This window comes from Callorhinchus milii, unplaced genomic scaffold, assembly GCF_018977255.1.
Source record: "Callorhinchus milii isolate IMCB2004 unplaced genomic scaffold, IMCB_Cmil_1.0 Scaffold23, whole genome shotgun sequence".
Taxonomy (NCBI): Eukaryota; Metazoa; Chordata; class Chondrichthyes; order Chimaeriformes; family Callorhinchidae; genus Callorhinchus; species Callorhinchus milii.
Window position 1 is genome coordinate 7,697,469 of NW_024704764.1, and position 16,476 is coordinate 7,713,944.

Below are 16,476 nucleotides of genomic sequence, written 5' to 3' on the forward strand. Positions count from 1 at the left end.
ACATAAAAACCATAAAATGGGAGGAAAAGAAAAAAAATAATGCAGAGAGAGAGAGAGAGAGAGAGAAGGAAAGAACTAAAAAGAACTAAAATAAAAAAGAGAAACAGAGCGATGGAAAGAAAGAAAGAGAGAAAGAAAAAACAAATCAAATCCAAAGAAAGAAAAAGAAAAAGAGACGGAAAGAAATGAAAGAAAAGTGTGAGAGAGAAAGAGAGAGAGAGAGAGAGAAATGGAAAGAAATACAATAAAAGAGAGAGAGAGAGAAAAAGAGAGAAAAAAAAAGAAAGAGAAATGAAATGAATGTTAAAAAAAATAAACGTAGCTCCACACTGAGGGGTCGGTGTCGGTGTCGGGAGCCGCCGCTGCCGTCGCCGCTGTGCGCGAGGCTATTTTTAGCGCCGGGAGCTCGCGGTGGGGGGGGGGGGGGGGGAGGGGAGGGGGAGGGGCAGCGCGAGAGCCGGCGGTTGGCCCGGCGTGGTCACGTGGCGGGATGTTGTTGTGCGGCGCGAGGGGGCGCAAGATGGCGGCCACGGCGACGACGACGACGACGAGAAGAAGCGGAGCCTGAGAGAGAAAGACCGACCGACAGGACCGACCGACCCCGACACACACCGACACCGGGCGGGCGGGCGGGAGGGAGCACCAGCAGCCGCCCCCGGCGGCGTCTCCCGGTTGCCCTCCTTTCTTTCCTTCTCTCCTTCCTTCCCTTCATTCATCTCTCCCTCTCCCTCTCTCTCTCTCTCCTTCCTCCCCCCCCTCACTCCCTTCCCCTCACTCACTCACTCACTCACCTACCTAACCGGGAGAGGAGTAACATAACTTCCAAGAGAAGGAGGGAAGGAGAGAGAGAGAGAGAGAGAAAGAAAGAAAAGAAAGCGAGCGCCCGCCCGCCCGGGCACTTCTTCAACCGTTCAAAGGTATGACGGCGCTGAGAGAGCGAGAGCGGAAAATCTTGTCAATGTGCCGTTAAAAAAAAAGGGGGTAAATTTGAGGAGGAGGAAGGGGGGGCAAACTCCCCCCTAACTGGCGGGGGGGGGGAGGGAGGAGGGGGGAAGAGAGAAGTGTGACTGGTTCCCATCCACCGAGGGCAGAAACAACCCTCTTACATGTAAGTTTAAGGTTTTTTTTAACCCCCCCCCCCCACCACCATCACCACATCCACCTCCTCTCACCCCCCCCCCCACCCCCTGTTTCCCCCCCTCCCCCCCTTTTATGTTCCTATTCTGTTTAAACCTTATTGTCCCTTAGTTCTGTAGGTTGAACTGTGTGTTTCTTGTTTTTTCTTTCCATTGGTTTTTAATTCTATATATAATAACCATATAATATATGTATGTGCAAGTGTGGGTTATGTAACACTTTAGGATAGTACAATTATGTAATGAATGATATATATATACACACATACACACACACACACTATGTATAAATACCTGTATGGTGCTTTGATGCATTACAAGTCAAAGTGCATTTCATTTTTATTTTAATGGATGTTTTGTGAATGTGATGGAGGGGCAGAAAATTCTGCTAGAAATGTTAAGTTGTAACTGTTGAAGTTCTTTCACTGTTTTTAATTTAAAAAATACTACCCCCCCCACCATACACATTTGTACTGGTGTTCATGATCTGCAGTAAAGAGTTGCTAGACAATAAGTTGTTCCTTTATGGGTGTAAAATTGTTTTACAGTTGTGTCTTTTTTTTGTGTGGGGGGTGACTGTTCGTACTTGAAGTGTTGCATGAAGCTCACCTCTACTGCATCAATGATCTTGGTTGCTGTACTGAATTCTACCACTGAAAATGTGCTGAATGCAGAAGGCTTTTACCTTGTAGTCGTGAATTGGCTGATACGTTTGCGTGATGTGTAGAATAATGGGTGACTTTCTGAGTGTTACAGAGCAGTAGTCCCTTGAGTTATCTGGAGGTTAAAACAAGTCAGGATAGTGAAACACACACATCTCATCTGTGTCCTGAATCTGAAATGTTGCAGCATTGGAAGTGGCTCCTAGCTCTTAGTTCTTCCTTATAATAAGAACAAATCAAATGATCAGAAGAGGAATTGAGCTGAGTGTGCAAGTTGGCAGGTACGAATTGAAAGCTTATTAAGTAATTTAAATTGATGTGATGTGAAGGTTTATTTGATTGTTTAGGATAGGAAAATTGTGTGCCTTGTACAACTGTTTTGAAGCACCTTTTCACAATTTGACTATTAATCTAATTTTTATGCTGGAAATGTGATGTAATATCACTAATTTCCATTATTGATTTTGAGTCTAAAAAGCAAAAATACCTTTAAAATAATTGAACTGGAGTGAGTCTAGGTGGGAGTCGGATGATGTGTTGGGGGATGTAGACTATACTGTACAATTTATGCCATTTAAGATATTTTTAATTTGATGCCAAGTGTGTGCATATTTTTTTGGTTATGCCTGTGTGCCCTCATTTGAGGGCACATTTCAGTGTGCCCTCATTTGTAGTTAAAATGAAGTGCACATAATTTTATAAAAGTAAATTGGGAATAATATCTTAATCAAATAAGCCCATTATGTATGCAGAATAAAACATTATACATATTTGATGATTGCATGTTACTTAACTCTCAAGCTTTGCTACTGAAAGCAGGTGACATTAGATAAACCCCAGAGCTCTTATTAATATTCATAAGATCAACCCTACTGTTTTTGTTAAGGTATTCTAGGTAAGTGAATATTGAGCAGCCAAGCTATGATATGTGTAGGACATTATAACTAAACAATTATTCAAAATACGAACAAGCATAACTATTAACATTCATTGTGTTTCTGACTCATTCATGAGTTTAAATCTCTGCTTTCCTATTTGTCTTTCACTGCTGACTGCTAAAGACACAGGGGGGCTGCTTTTTATATAAAACTGAGACTTGTGAACTGACTTTGCATTGTCAATGTTGTTCTGAATCGAATATTTAAAGCCAATCAGCTTCATTAGTGTGTTTCTATTTGTGAAATTTTCTACTGAGGTGCTTAAAAGGGCTGTGAACATGAATTATGCCTGGCAGTAACATCATATTGGATGACTCACACACAGCACAGTACCTGTGACTTGATAAGTCTGTTTCTATTCTTTATCAGCAGCTCAAGTGTGTTAATATTTTATTCAAAGGGAGACTTGGTGGAGGAAAGCATACTGTATCAGGACTAATCTACAGTTCTTGCTCTTTAAATTTGCACACAAGTATTTAAAACTTGAATCTTGTTTGTTGAACATTGTTAAATTTGCTGTCAGAGTAGCTGAAAGTATTCTAGTAATTAATTATTTGTTGTGACCTGACTGTTAACCTATGCATTGTAGAAATGTACCACACCTTTTAATGCTGTTCTTCTAACCTTTTCAATTAGTTCTTTCATGCTGCACAATTGAGCACTTCTGTACAGTTGCACTTCAAATTTCAAATTGGTGCTTTTACTCTGCATGTTAATTTTGCTTAACCTGGCGACAGCTACTGTAAACAGAGCTTAAAGATTTTTCTAGCCCTCGGTAGCAAACCCTAATGCTTGATCACTACTATATTTGTAAGCTTGTTTTTGCACCTTTCTAATAATTCATTTTTGTCATCATTCATTAAAGTAAGCTGTTCTGTCCACTGAGTGAAGATATACCATTATTCTGCCAGGATTCACTCATGAGTCATCTAGTAACATTTTAACTTGGGGGCGAGCTATTGAACAACTGACCTGAGAAATGTCGATGGGCTTGAAAGTCTAAACTAACCTTCAAAGCTCCGTTCTGACATATTTCTGTTTTCATGATCGTGCTTTTCAGTTGAATGGTTTTAATTTCTAGTCCTTTATCTTCAGCCACAATCTCACTTGCTGTGGTAACAACTTCAGCATTTTGTTGGTTCAAAGCCTGAGAATATTGGCTTTATCAGAGCAACCTTGTTGTCTGCACCTTTTTAATATTTATGTATGTTTGGTCTGCTGGAAAATTAAACACTTCTTGCTTTTGGTATCTAAGGCAGCATTAATGCTATTAGACAGAGTATAACTAGGACGATATGCTGTACAAAACATTTACTCAACTTTGACGCAGCAATACACCCAAATCCCAATCTCCCTTCTGCACCAGAGTGAATTCTATTTTCCATTTCCCACATTCAGCTTTTGTTGATTTGACTTGCCTCTTGATTTTTCTTTCCCTACCTGTGAAAAATCATTTAGACTCAACTTGTGCCTCTGTTGACAACCAAAGCAAAACCAGAAACTGGCTCTGTGAGTGTCTGTATGAAAAATTGCTGAAGCAAACCTGCCTTAGCCATTGGTTACCCAGATTTGAATTAAAAGCAGCAAACTCATTTCAGATAATTAAAAAAAAAGTTGCAGCATATTATTACGATGGATTTTGTAATTTAATAAGATTAGCATTTGAAAAATTAGAAACTAGTTAACTGAATTCCTTTCAAGAACTCTTTGGTTCCTTTATTAATTGGATACCAACAGGTGTACACGTGGAATTAGGAGGAAACAAAACTTTTACAGTATAGATTATTTCTAGAAATATTTGAAATGTGAGTTGTTATAGTTTTCAGAGTGACTGAAGACTTTCTGTGTGAAGGTATTAACCAATGTTCACAGATTTAAAACCCTGTTTGTAATATTTTCGAATCATTTTCAACTATTCATAAACTTAGATTCTTAGATGCTATAAATGACCACTTAGCAGAATTCCACCACATTTTAGTGGCTTTCGAGGAATGTCTGACCCAAGCTTCCCCACGCCAACAGTTTAGGAATCTGAGAATATGAGGTAGAAGTGGATGAAAGCAACTTTTACATTCTAATTTTGCTCAGAATTGCAATTTATCTTCCATTTTCCCTTCTTCAAATCACTTGTTTATTCATACTTAAATTCAGCCTCATGGGAAATATAATGCACAGCATAGAAGATGTTTCTGCTTTATTTACAACTTATTTTGCAGTTCATTAAGTCAATATAGTTAAACAAGTCCACTTCTACTCGCCAAAAAATATTTCTGGCAACAAGTCTCCTAAGCTAAATACAGAGATTAGATTTCAAGTAGTTTGAAGCAAAAAAAATTGATGATATTCCTGACAACCGTGTATTGTAGTGTACTTTGTGGTGTAAATTCTACTGTACAGTAATTAATTGACTGTGCATTGGTAAAGTCAATGTTGCAGAATATGAAAAGATTTTGTGCTGGATGATGGTGGAGAAGTTGTGAAATCCTTCTGACCCTATCCACGTGATAGGTAGGGACTAGCTGAGTGATTTGTGATCGATCAACATGTACAAATGCACATTTCAGAATTAAATTGAGAACATTGATCCTGGCCGACCAAGATATAGCATTTGTGTGCCAGAGCACCTCAAAAGCTCATCTTTGGTGTTAAACTGTCAATGGGAGCTGTTCATTGCTAAATTTTTGAACAGTTTATTTTGAACCCTGAGTATGTTACAGCGCTGAACATGCTCCCAGGCGACATCTGTTTTCTATATATTGTGATCTTTTCGAGCTTTCCGATTTCAATATTGAAAGTTGTATCATTTCATTGTTACAGTAGATACTCCTGTATTTTGCCATATGGCTCTGTGCCACTTGACACAAAAGATAGTGCGCGGTATTATGTTGACCAGTGTTAAACTTAGATGGGCAACTGACAAAACCAAGAATGTTGCTGAGAAGCATTTTTTTTAAAAAAAATGATGGCTAAACATTTTTATATGCATAAATTGATGATTTAACTGAATAAAAGGGTGCATTGAGCTACTGTAAAAAAATGAATTTTGTTTTCAGTTTCTCTCCTTAAGGGAGGTGATTCATGATGAGGTGCCGTTCCATAAGTGCTCGTACTCCGTTAGTACTTTGGCCAAATAGCGAATGCCAGCAGGATATTCAATTGAACTAGAGTGAAGGCAAACTCAGTTAAGTCCAATTCTTTCCTTGCTTGATGTCCACTTGAATTCTTTCCACTATGTTCTGGTGAAAATACCATGCAAGATTAATAAGTGGAAGAAATCCACATGATTTCTTGCATTTGCTCACTTGAATACTTTATAACCAATCTCTGAACCTTGAATGTGGGATTGTAGCCTCAAAATTGCACCCCTGGTATACGTTATTGTTATAATATGCGCTGTTTATTTTTATATGGTTATTTTATTCATTTTTTTTGTGTTGACATTGGTGAAAGGAATGGATACCAAATCTGTCCTTGGTATGCGAAGTTACATTTTATAATGTTTTAAATGTCATCATGCTTCTTGTTTGTTCATTTTGTTTACTTTCCTGGGCTGGCATACCTTCAAATATCTGCAATTAACATTGTAACCATACAAGGAGGTGCCAAAGTTCAGTAAGTTGATATCGGTCTGATTTTTGTGTTTTTAAAACAAAAGCTCTTTTCTCCCCCTCCGCATTCCCTGAACCCGTGGGACTGCAATTTGGATTTGTTTTGGTTTTTCTCCTATTCTCGATATTCCAAATGTTTTTGACCTTGCCAAACTAATTAGGATCCTGAAGGTTGTCATTGATGTTGCAAGAACTTTGTATAAATAAACCACTGTTTTTCCATCTGCAGGTGTGATATCAAGTGTTTCTATTTTCCTGAGTTCAAACACTAAGATGATGTTAATTTTTTAACACTGCAGTATAGCCGGCAGATAAATCTTTGAATCCTCGCAAAGAATGCCCCGAAACATCTTCCTTTGGCTTTACAGTCATTTCCACTGGTATTCTGCTTCAGAGTTCTTATTCTGTTGGATTTTTTTTAAATTAAAAAAAAATGGTCTACATGGGGAGCAAAAAGGAAGATAACATTGGGAATTTTTTGAGTTGCTTTGTTTTCTAGAATAATTGTAACCAAGATCAGTGTTATCTTATCAAATAATTTAACTGAAGCACTTTTTGAATTGTCTACTTTGTTAATAGGCCATGAGAAGTTGTTTTCTAGATATATTTTCCATGGATGAAAACTTGTTTTGAAATAGAACAAAAACATCTTCCAAGGAAATGGAAATAAATATGCAATCTGAGGAGGAGGAGTGTGGAAACAGTTACTATTGTGATGATTTCCGTCATTGAATGAATTGCCTGTGGTTGGATGAAAATAGATAAGGAAGCAAAGAAACAATAAACTGTGGATGCTACAATAGCTGTTAAACAAATATTCTGATATAGAAATGACGGAGGATTCTTAGATTAACGAAACCTTAAACCAGTTTAGAAAATGGGTCAACGTGTGCTTTGTTCTGAAATTGTAATTTTACTATTACTCTTTATATTGCACTTTCATTTGAAACAAAACCTTTTCATATTTAGTCACATTCTAACTGCTTTGTATCAGTTGTTATTGTTTGCTACAGCCTTTTCGAGAAGAATGCAATTTTATATTGTATCATAATTTCCAAACTTGAAATTAACCCAGAGTGGCTAGATCAAGATTAGTGGGTCAGTGGCGGTGGGAAAATAAGTGGTTTAAGCGTATTTTAAGTGATTTTTTTTCTTGAAACATTGGCAAACTCTGACAGACGTGAGTGTTTGCAATCTTTTCTTGGGCTCTGTGATTACCTTGGTGAATTCAGAAGAGTTAAAAACAAAGGCATATTGGGCAACTCAACTGAACAATCTCAAATTTCATCTGGACAGCACGGTGGGGTGAGAGTCTGCTCGTGGGCTGCAGGTTTCGGAACAGGGTGCTGCTCTCAATACATAGTGGCAATTTTAGGAGAGATCACAAGAATGAATGGCTGGTGTAGCAAGTGAAAAAATGCAGTGAATTTGAGGCTGACGCATTTTTGCGGCACAGTAGAGGTAGCTTTATTTTGTATCTGTTCAGTGATGCCTCGTTTGCTCTTGTCTGAAATGCAAAGATATATTTCAGTGAAAACTTAGCGCCAACCAGGAGGCAATGACTGTCGGCGTTTTATCCACTGAAAGGGTTTCGTTGAAATTAATTATGCTTTACTATTCAGATCTTTAATGCTGAGAATTTTATCTTTTGCTAATGGTAAGCCTTTTTAAAGCATATTTGAATAATTAACTTGTGTACAGTAGGTTTTCAAGTTTTACCTCGAGTGACATGAAAGTAAATAAACATACAATTGAATATCATTTTTTTAAGGTGGACTGAAGTCTCTCGTTTCTTTTCCCAGTTCTGGTTAATGTTTTTCACAGTTAATAGATTAATTTATGTGCCTTTCTGAAGCAGTAATCTATTTATATTAATTGTCAGATTAAAGCGTTCAATGTTCAAACAAAACCATGCAAATTGCCTTCTGTCTTATTGGTTTCTACTCTGTCCAGCTGTTTTTTGGGGTGTTCAGATAAATTTGAGGCAGCACATTTCGCTTTGGTTAGTTTAACATTGTTTTATTCTCAAGACAATGTGTTCACTTAAAGAGTAACTTTTTGTTGAGCCATCTCTTTATTTTAGATTTGACATTAACAAGCAGTCAGGAATACTTTTACTTCCCACACTGGAACCAGCCTTGTTGCTTTCTTCTTCATTGTCTTTTGAAGCTGGGAAGCCAAGTTGTGTTACAGCGACCAGAACAGTCCCTGACGAAAGTACTGTACAGATTTATCATGATTTCTGAGAATTTGAACCCTTCTGATTTGGCAGTAGTTATCCTAACATCATGTTTATCTTGGTTATTGTTGCTTCATACTATTTGGACATGCTGAGGACTGAATCAAATCACTGGATTTTTTATTATCCATGGATTTTTTTGCATCTAACTTTCTTCCTACAAATTGGAACCCTTTAGACGATGCTGCATAAGTAATGGCGATCTCTGGTTCTTTAGTTGCTGTGGCCTGAGTGTTCTCGGAGCCCATGCCGGCAGTCAGGCCTACATGGTGAAGAACTTACCCCAAATGCAGCAAAACTCTCGTGCATGCATTTGTCACCTCCCACTTGGATTACTCAAACGCACTCCTCCCGGCCTCCCCAGCTCCACCATTCAAAAGATCTAACTCATTCAGAACTCTGCTGCCTGGACCAAACTCCGTACCCATATCTCATAGCGCTCTGAGACACTACCCTGTGTGAAGGGCGCTATGTAAGTGCAAGCGTTGTTGTTGTAGAGCTGCTTCTACCACAGGTGGAGTCCTTCTGCTCAAGATACATATTATTTTGTTTATTGTCGAGTGCAGAACCGTAGACTTTCTTAAGGCTTGTGAAACTTTCAAACAACAGCAGCGGTTCTCTGTCACCTCTGCTCAAAAGACTCCAGCCTAACCCTTATTCTTGTATTTGGGATCCAACATTACCTTTTCATTGCAGCAGAAAGAGCATTGGCTGGCATCACTGACCATAGGTGGTGGTGTTGGTTTCCAATTAGTAAGCTAATGTGCAGACAATATGAGCTGCTTATTATCTTGCAATTGTCTATTGACTGGTAATCTAAGCGTGGATCCTCCATATGATGTGGAACTTGAGGTTGAGTAGTTTGAATGATTGCTCCAAACAAGCATACCAACATCCTTTTTAAAGTATAAATGTCATCATCCCTTAGCAGGGTTTTCTGTTCTTCAGAACTGGCCTCTTCACAGCAGTGATGTCTGTTCACTACTAGTGCATGGCACTTCATCAATCCAACCAACCTTTTTTCCAATCTAGATATTTCTGGTCTTAAAAACCATGTGTGCCAGGGTAGATGGTGGCTTCAGTGGTGTAGCTTGTTGCTCTTGTTGATCAGTTGCTTCTGTATAAAAAGCAACAGATCAACTGCCCTTCTGTATTAAAAGATTGTGCGTTATCATTAGGTGAGCTCACATATCGATTTGAGTGTTCTGCATTGTTACAATAATGCAGTGTGTACTCATATTTCCATTAGCCAAAATAAACCATTACTCTATATTTCCTCGTAGTGAAAGTCAAGCAGGCACTCCTGACCAAAAAGTTAATCATTTTTTTCCCCCTCAATGCTTAAAGTCCAGGGCAATGCCGTTCTGTTGTTGCAACCTTGCATTGCATGACAGCTTTGCCTGTCCTATGGACATAGACTGTTTGAGACCATTCATTTGGATCCTGGGTCATTCATCTATGGCAGTCGGACTCCCCTCCTGACATGTTCATTGTACTGTGAATTACCCTGCTGTTCGTGGTTTTGGTGTCCCTGCCTGCATTATTAATAACATTTTTCTGTAAGAGCTTTTTAATCATTGATCGATTTTTAGAAGCATCTGTCCATATTTGTAGATGTTGTGCGGTCCTACTAAGCAACAATAGTTAACGCTGTACCATGGTGCAGATCATACAACTTCTCCTGTGCCTCCAGCCAGGCTCTTTGCACAAGTCGGACTGTCTTGACTTTGGCTGTATGGTTTTCGAAGTGAAATGCAAAGCAAAATATTTTTGGGCAGATATTTTATCTGGGGTGGTGGGGGGGGTGTGGGGTGGGTCCTTGAAGAGATTTCTTGGATGGCCAAACAGCAATAGTCAAGAGTAAACAATAAACTGCAAGATGCCAAAACTGTTCGAGGCTATTCATCTGGCTACTTTGCGAGCATTTGTTACATACGGATTCTGGATTTCCATTGTGGCCACCTCTAATAAATCCAGATATTAAGTGATGTGCCAAGAGATTGCATCATTGCTTAACTATGTCAGTGTAGTAATTAATAAGATTTATTCGTACTCAAAATATTATTCTTTTACCCTCTGCTTATTCACTGAACTTTTCCTAAGGTCTGTAATGTTTATCGTTTACTTCTGGAGGGAAATTGTAGATGTCTCTGGATACTGAAGTAAGAAAATCATCTTGGCTGTTCAATGCTTCACAGAGCCAGATGGCTTCAGTGGCTAATGATGCCTTATGCATGCACTGAGACTTAGCCCTGATGGATAGATACTTGCAGGGTAACATCAGGCGGGGCTGATGTCACCTTGTTAAGGAACTGCCTTGTCAGACACTCTGCTGGCATAGATGGTGATTCTGGCTTAAGATCAGGACAGTGATTGCACTGTCCTACTTTCAGAATCATGCCTCTGTGAAATACACCTTTGGAAAGCTAAGTATCATGCTAGCATATTTCTGGAGAAATTTCTCACTGCCAACTTTGATACTTCGGTGATTTGTTTTTTTGCTGAATTGGCTTCATCCTGGAGTTGGTTAAGTGAAATTAAAATATTTTGAGACTGAATTATCTTTTAATTTAAAAGGCGTTCCAGAAATAGAAATTTAAAAATAAGCTAGCACTAGAACAATGCACATTTAAAATCTTTTAATGGTACCTAATTTTAGTTTTAATATTTTTAATTGCCAATATTTGCATATTTTGAGTGGAGTCCTATAGTGTATTGGTTAGAGCACTCGCTTCAAAAATGAGTGGACCTATCTTCGATTCCCAGGCAGGATGAAACGTTAGGCAAGCTTTCTTCACATGTTTCTGTTTACTTAGCAGTAAGTAGGAACCTGGTTGTTAATTGATTGACGGATGGCTTTTCTGGGGGTAATAATTCCTTCAAAAAAAATAATAATTCTACCTTGGCTACTTCAAATCACAACTATTTATGGAGCACTGCTGTGCTGGGTTGTAATTCTCCAAAATTCAGATGATCTTAAATTATTGGGCACATCACTCAGTTGATTGGCTGCTACATTTCGCCTACAAAATATACAGGCAGTTTACTATTTTACTAGTTTACTACTCACACTATATTCTGTGAAGCACTTTGAGACGTCTTGAAGACATAATAAGGTGTTCTATCAAATGCAAGATTATTATTACTATTAATATTAATCCCATCCTAGATCCAAACTTTTTAAACTAAAGATGCTGAAGTTCAAGCATCTTCAATATGGAACATTTGTTATGCATCCTGAGTACTTTGAAGTACAGTTCTGAAAAGTGCAAAGTTAATAATAACTCACCATTTGAATGCTGGGAAGTTTATTTAACTCTCATTTTAGTTTGTTCTTAAAAGCAAGATTTACTATTACTGGTACGTAAAATGGCTGGTGTCAATATTTCATCAAATTACAAGATAATTACATGAATAGATCTGTCATTGGTTGTATACGTTCTATCATTTGAGATGCCTTTTGGCTTTGTGTATGATAGATACATTAGCAAGCCACAGTTTGTGTATTAGAGCTACTTCATCAACTGTTGGGAGTTAATGTTAAAAGTATAAACGTTATCGGCTACCATTACAGAATAATACACCCGCTGATGCTTGTGCTAGCACTGACTGAAAGCTAAATTGACACCTCTTCAGTTAGATTGCATTCACTATATTAATTAAACTAATAGTTTCTTTCACATTCCACCAAAATGAACCGCTAACAAAGATAATTTTTAGAAAAAAATGAATTCGGAGATATCTTAAAGGTTGAATTTTTTTCTTTTTAAAAATACTTCTAAATAACTGCAATAATACTCATTTTATGTCGGAAATTCCACTTTAATTGTTGTAATGCAGAAAAATAGGTTTGAATCACTCAATGACGAATGGATGAGCATCTGCAGAATTCGGTCAACAAAAACATTTGGGAGGCTTGGGAGTGGGGGAGAGAGGATGAAAACAGTAGCATCTCTGTTTCAGTATCATGAATGAACACAGTCTGAGCGCATTCTTCCATCTGAATTAACTACATTGTTGGACAGATCCATTGGAGCAAGGAAAGTGGATTAGATATCAGCTGGCCACTCTGTGGTCAATGTTTTGAAGTACATATAAAGGGTATAAGAACCCAAGTTCATTTATAATGCAATTGGGTGTGGACCCTGACATCTTCTTACCTAACTATCCAAAATCCAGACATTGCACCATAGCCCCCCCCCCACTACCGCCACCCTCCTGACGGATAGCAGGAGGGTGACGGTAGTGGGGGGGGGGGGCTAGCACTTTCAGGATGGATATAATTTATCTAAATTTAATTTATCTAAATTTGCAATATTGTATTTCTTGGACCCATCACGGGAAGTGAATACTCCTTTGTTATTTTTCTGATCAGTTGTACTCGTGACTCAGTTGTTTTTCTTGGAGAAACGAGATTGCAACATTACAAGACGAGTGCTACACTGGTATGCCTCAATTAAGATAAGTTTACAAAAAGTACCTTTCTTCACCACAAAGTAGTAAACGGAGAGACTGGAGTGCTATCAGTACGTCCTATCAGTATTAATTAATGCTCCGTTGCATTAAAAAGATGGACAAATACTAGATTTAGAAAATCTAATCTAAATGTTCTACAGAAAGAGATGATCAAATAATCATGGCCTTTTAGGGTGATGTTAATGTCATATGAATGCAGTTGGTCAGAGTTCAATTAGAGTTGAAATTCACTTAAAACTATTTGTTAGCATCACTTTACATTTTAGAATATTTAAATTTTTTGATTAAGCCAGCAAACTTGTTCCGGATTTCGAAAGCTCTCAAGATGATATTATAATCCTTATTGTGCTCCAAAATGTTGAGCTGTATGTCTCTTTCATAGAGGTGCTTTCACTTGGTGACATAATCCGCAGACATGGGGTCAACTTCCATATGTATGCGGATGATATCCAACTCTATCTTTCTGCCTCCAACCTCAACTCCAGGAGCACTGCTGTCCTAAGACTGCCTATTGGACATCACGTCCTGGAAGAGGGCAAATTTCCTACCGTTGAATGTGAACAAGACTGAGGCCCTCCTGATTGGCTCGTGCCATCGCCTCTGTACCTCAGGCTCTGGCAGCATCAACTTCTCAACTCCTCCCTCCACAGGCTACAGATAATCCAGAATTCTGCAGCCGGTGTCCTCTCCCACACCAAACTCCGTGACTCCATCTCCTCCGTTCTCGCCCGACTCGATTGGTTCCCTATCCTTCAGAGGATCCAGTTCAAGATCCTGGTCCTCACCTACAAAGCCCTCCATGGCCTCACCCCACCCTAACTCTGAGACCTCCTAACCCCCACCAACCCGCCCACTCCTTCCGCTCAGCCTGCTCCACGTCCTCCGACCCACCTGCCCCACCATTGACGGGAGAGCTTTCAGGCACTCTGCCCCCAACTTCTGGAATTCCATCCCTCAATCACTCCGCCTCGGCCCCTCCTTAGCCTCCTTCAAGTCCCGTCTCAAAACTCTTCTCTTCGACCATGCCATCGGTCACCCTTCCTCCCCTCCCTTCTTCCTTCCTGACCCCAGCTCGGGTCTGAAATGCTGTACATCTTGCAGCGCCTTAGGACGTTCTTCCGATGTGAAAGGCACTATACAAATGTAATCTTGTTGTTGTTGTTGCTTTCAATGCTTGTCTTAAACTTTTACCGATTGGCTGAATGACCTTACCTTGGACACTGAAGTGACTGGTATCACAATATCCCACTGGACAGGGTAGACCATGGCTGGGTTGTATTTCTCCAAAATTCAGATGATCTTACACTTTCATTGTAAGGCACATCACATGCCTTGTAGATGTCAAAATCATGCTTGAATTCTTCTCTATTGCAAGGGAAAATTTGCAGAATATTTTCATAGTTGCTAACACAGCTTGTTACCTGAGCCTTCAAAAATGGATCAAATTCTGCAATTGGCAAAAAAGAATATGATCCATAGAGCGCCTCGGGAACATTGCGATCTACAGTTGTGATCAGTTTCTTTTGGAACTCTGATACAAACGCTTTTGTTGTAGATGACTGGGCTTGCCTTTTGGAGCCCATTGTGTTGAGTTGCACTTCATGGCATTTTTGTGGACAACAGCAAATTTTTACATCAGTTAATCATTGTCTTGATGCGATGTATCAGTCTTGCTTTTGTTTCCATCAGCGACTCTGCTTGGTGGCTTTTTCTCAGAAGCACACAGAGAAAAGATCTCTTTCAATAGAGGTGGTTTCCATCAGCCTCGAACATCAGACGCAGTTTCTTTGTCTTCTTTGAAGTGACTGCCTCCTCTTTAAATGAGTCTATAATGTTGTTCCAAAGCTCATGTATGACTATTTCTTCCTCAAGTCTGGAAAATGAGCATGACAGCCCAAATTATTGGTTCACACTGTTTATCAAACACGCTTCAAAAAATATTAATTTCAGCTTGTTTATGTGCTTGAATATTGCAGGAAAATGCATAATATTGGTGCATAATAGATTGGTGTGGTTGCACCAATCAATATTAATTCCATGAACAAAGACTAGGTGCAAAGGATGGGAAATGCATGGGATGAGCAGTAGGTGTTTGTCTCTTGTAGGTCCTTTATTAAACATTGAATGTACATTGCAGAATCGCTATTGATTTAATGCACAGTTTTTCCATTCCAGGCTACACTCTCTCCCAAGACACCTTGAAATCATAAAGAAATAGCACCCACATTTCACTAAAGAACAACTGATGCTTTCAACCGGATTGCGTTCATTGATTTTTCAACTATAAAACAGTGCAAGTACATTAATTGCTGTTTGGCCCTCCTAACTATGGGTTCTGATTGATTTTACTTGAGAGATTTTCTCATCATTCAAGAGATACTTAATTTCTGCTTGATGGCGAGCGAAAACTTCCAGAAGATATTTATGTTGTAATTCCGGACAAGTGTGCATTGCCAATGTATACTTGGGACATAGCTATTAAACTGGAGCCACAAGCAACATTCATTGAAATTTCCTCAAAGCACAAAGAAATCTGCCACTTCTTCCTTTCTTTGTCTCGTTCTTCCCAGTTATGCCTGTTTTGAGGACTGAATCACATTTTATTTTTATTCTATTTTTATTTTTGAATGATTTGCTGTTCATACGTTGAGCAATCCAATTCCCTTACTGTGCGGCTTCTATTTTGTAGGCTTTAAGGCAACGAATTATCTCCTTTGCCAGATTTTTTCACAGTTTTAATTTGAAGGTCAGGATATATTCTTCTGGGAATTTTAATTTGTGAACCAATGGTGGACTCCACTGACCTGTAAAAGACACTCTGCTTTTCTACTGAATCGGTCGCAAATCCTTTCCTCCTCTGAATTAGTCTAAGTATATGCGTGGAGCCCTATAGCTCAATGATAGAGCACTCGCCTCGCAAAGGAGAAACCTGGGTTTGATTCTTACCAGGGTGAAACATTGTGCAAATTTCCTTACTCTGCATGCCTCTATTTACCTAGCAGTAAATAGGAACCCGGTGTTAGTCAATTGGCGGATCGCTTTTCTGGGAGTAATAATTTCTTCAAAAAATAATAATCATAAATAAATAAATTGGTCACTCAATCCATGACTGTTTGTGTGACACTGCTGTGCACAATTGGCTGCCGCGTTTCGCCCACAAAATCTACAGTCAATTCTCTTTATAGTATACTCTGTGAAGCACTTTGAGGTGTCTTGAAGAAGGGATAAGGCACTGTATCAAATGCAAGGATTATTATTTGTGTTTTTATCGGACACCCATTGATCCTGCAAGCCAAAATCAGTCAAACACCAAGCTTTCTCTGCCATCTCAGTAAAATTGCATGTTTCAGACATCTGGTGGTGAGTCCTTCACTCTTCATGTATGTTTTTAGGCTCCTCTTCCCTTCTCGCATGCTC

General features: G+C 39.0%; 1 protein-coding gene across 1 annotated transcript in view; it reads left to right on the forward strand.

Annotated features, from left to right (window-relative positions):
- Window positions 1–774: 774 nt before the first annotated feature.
- Window positions 775–16,476, forward strand: part of hdac5 (histone deacetylase 5) — a 113,151-nt gene continuing 97,449 nt past the window's right edge. The window contains 1 exon segment of the mRNA XM_042343301.1: window positions 775–917. The gene's annotated coding sequence lies outside the window, so the exon portion shown is untranslated.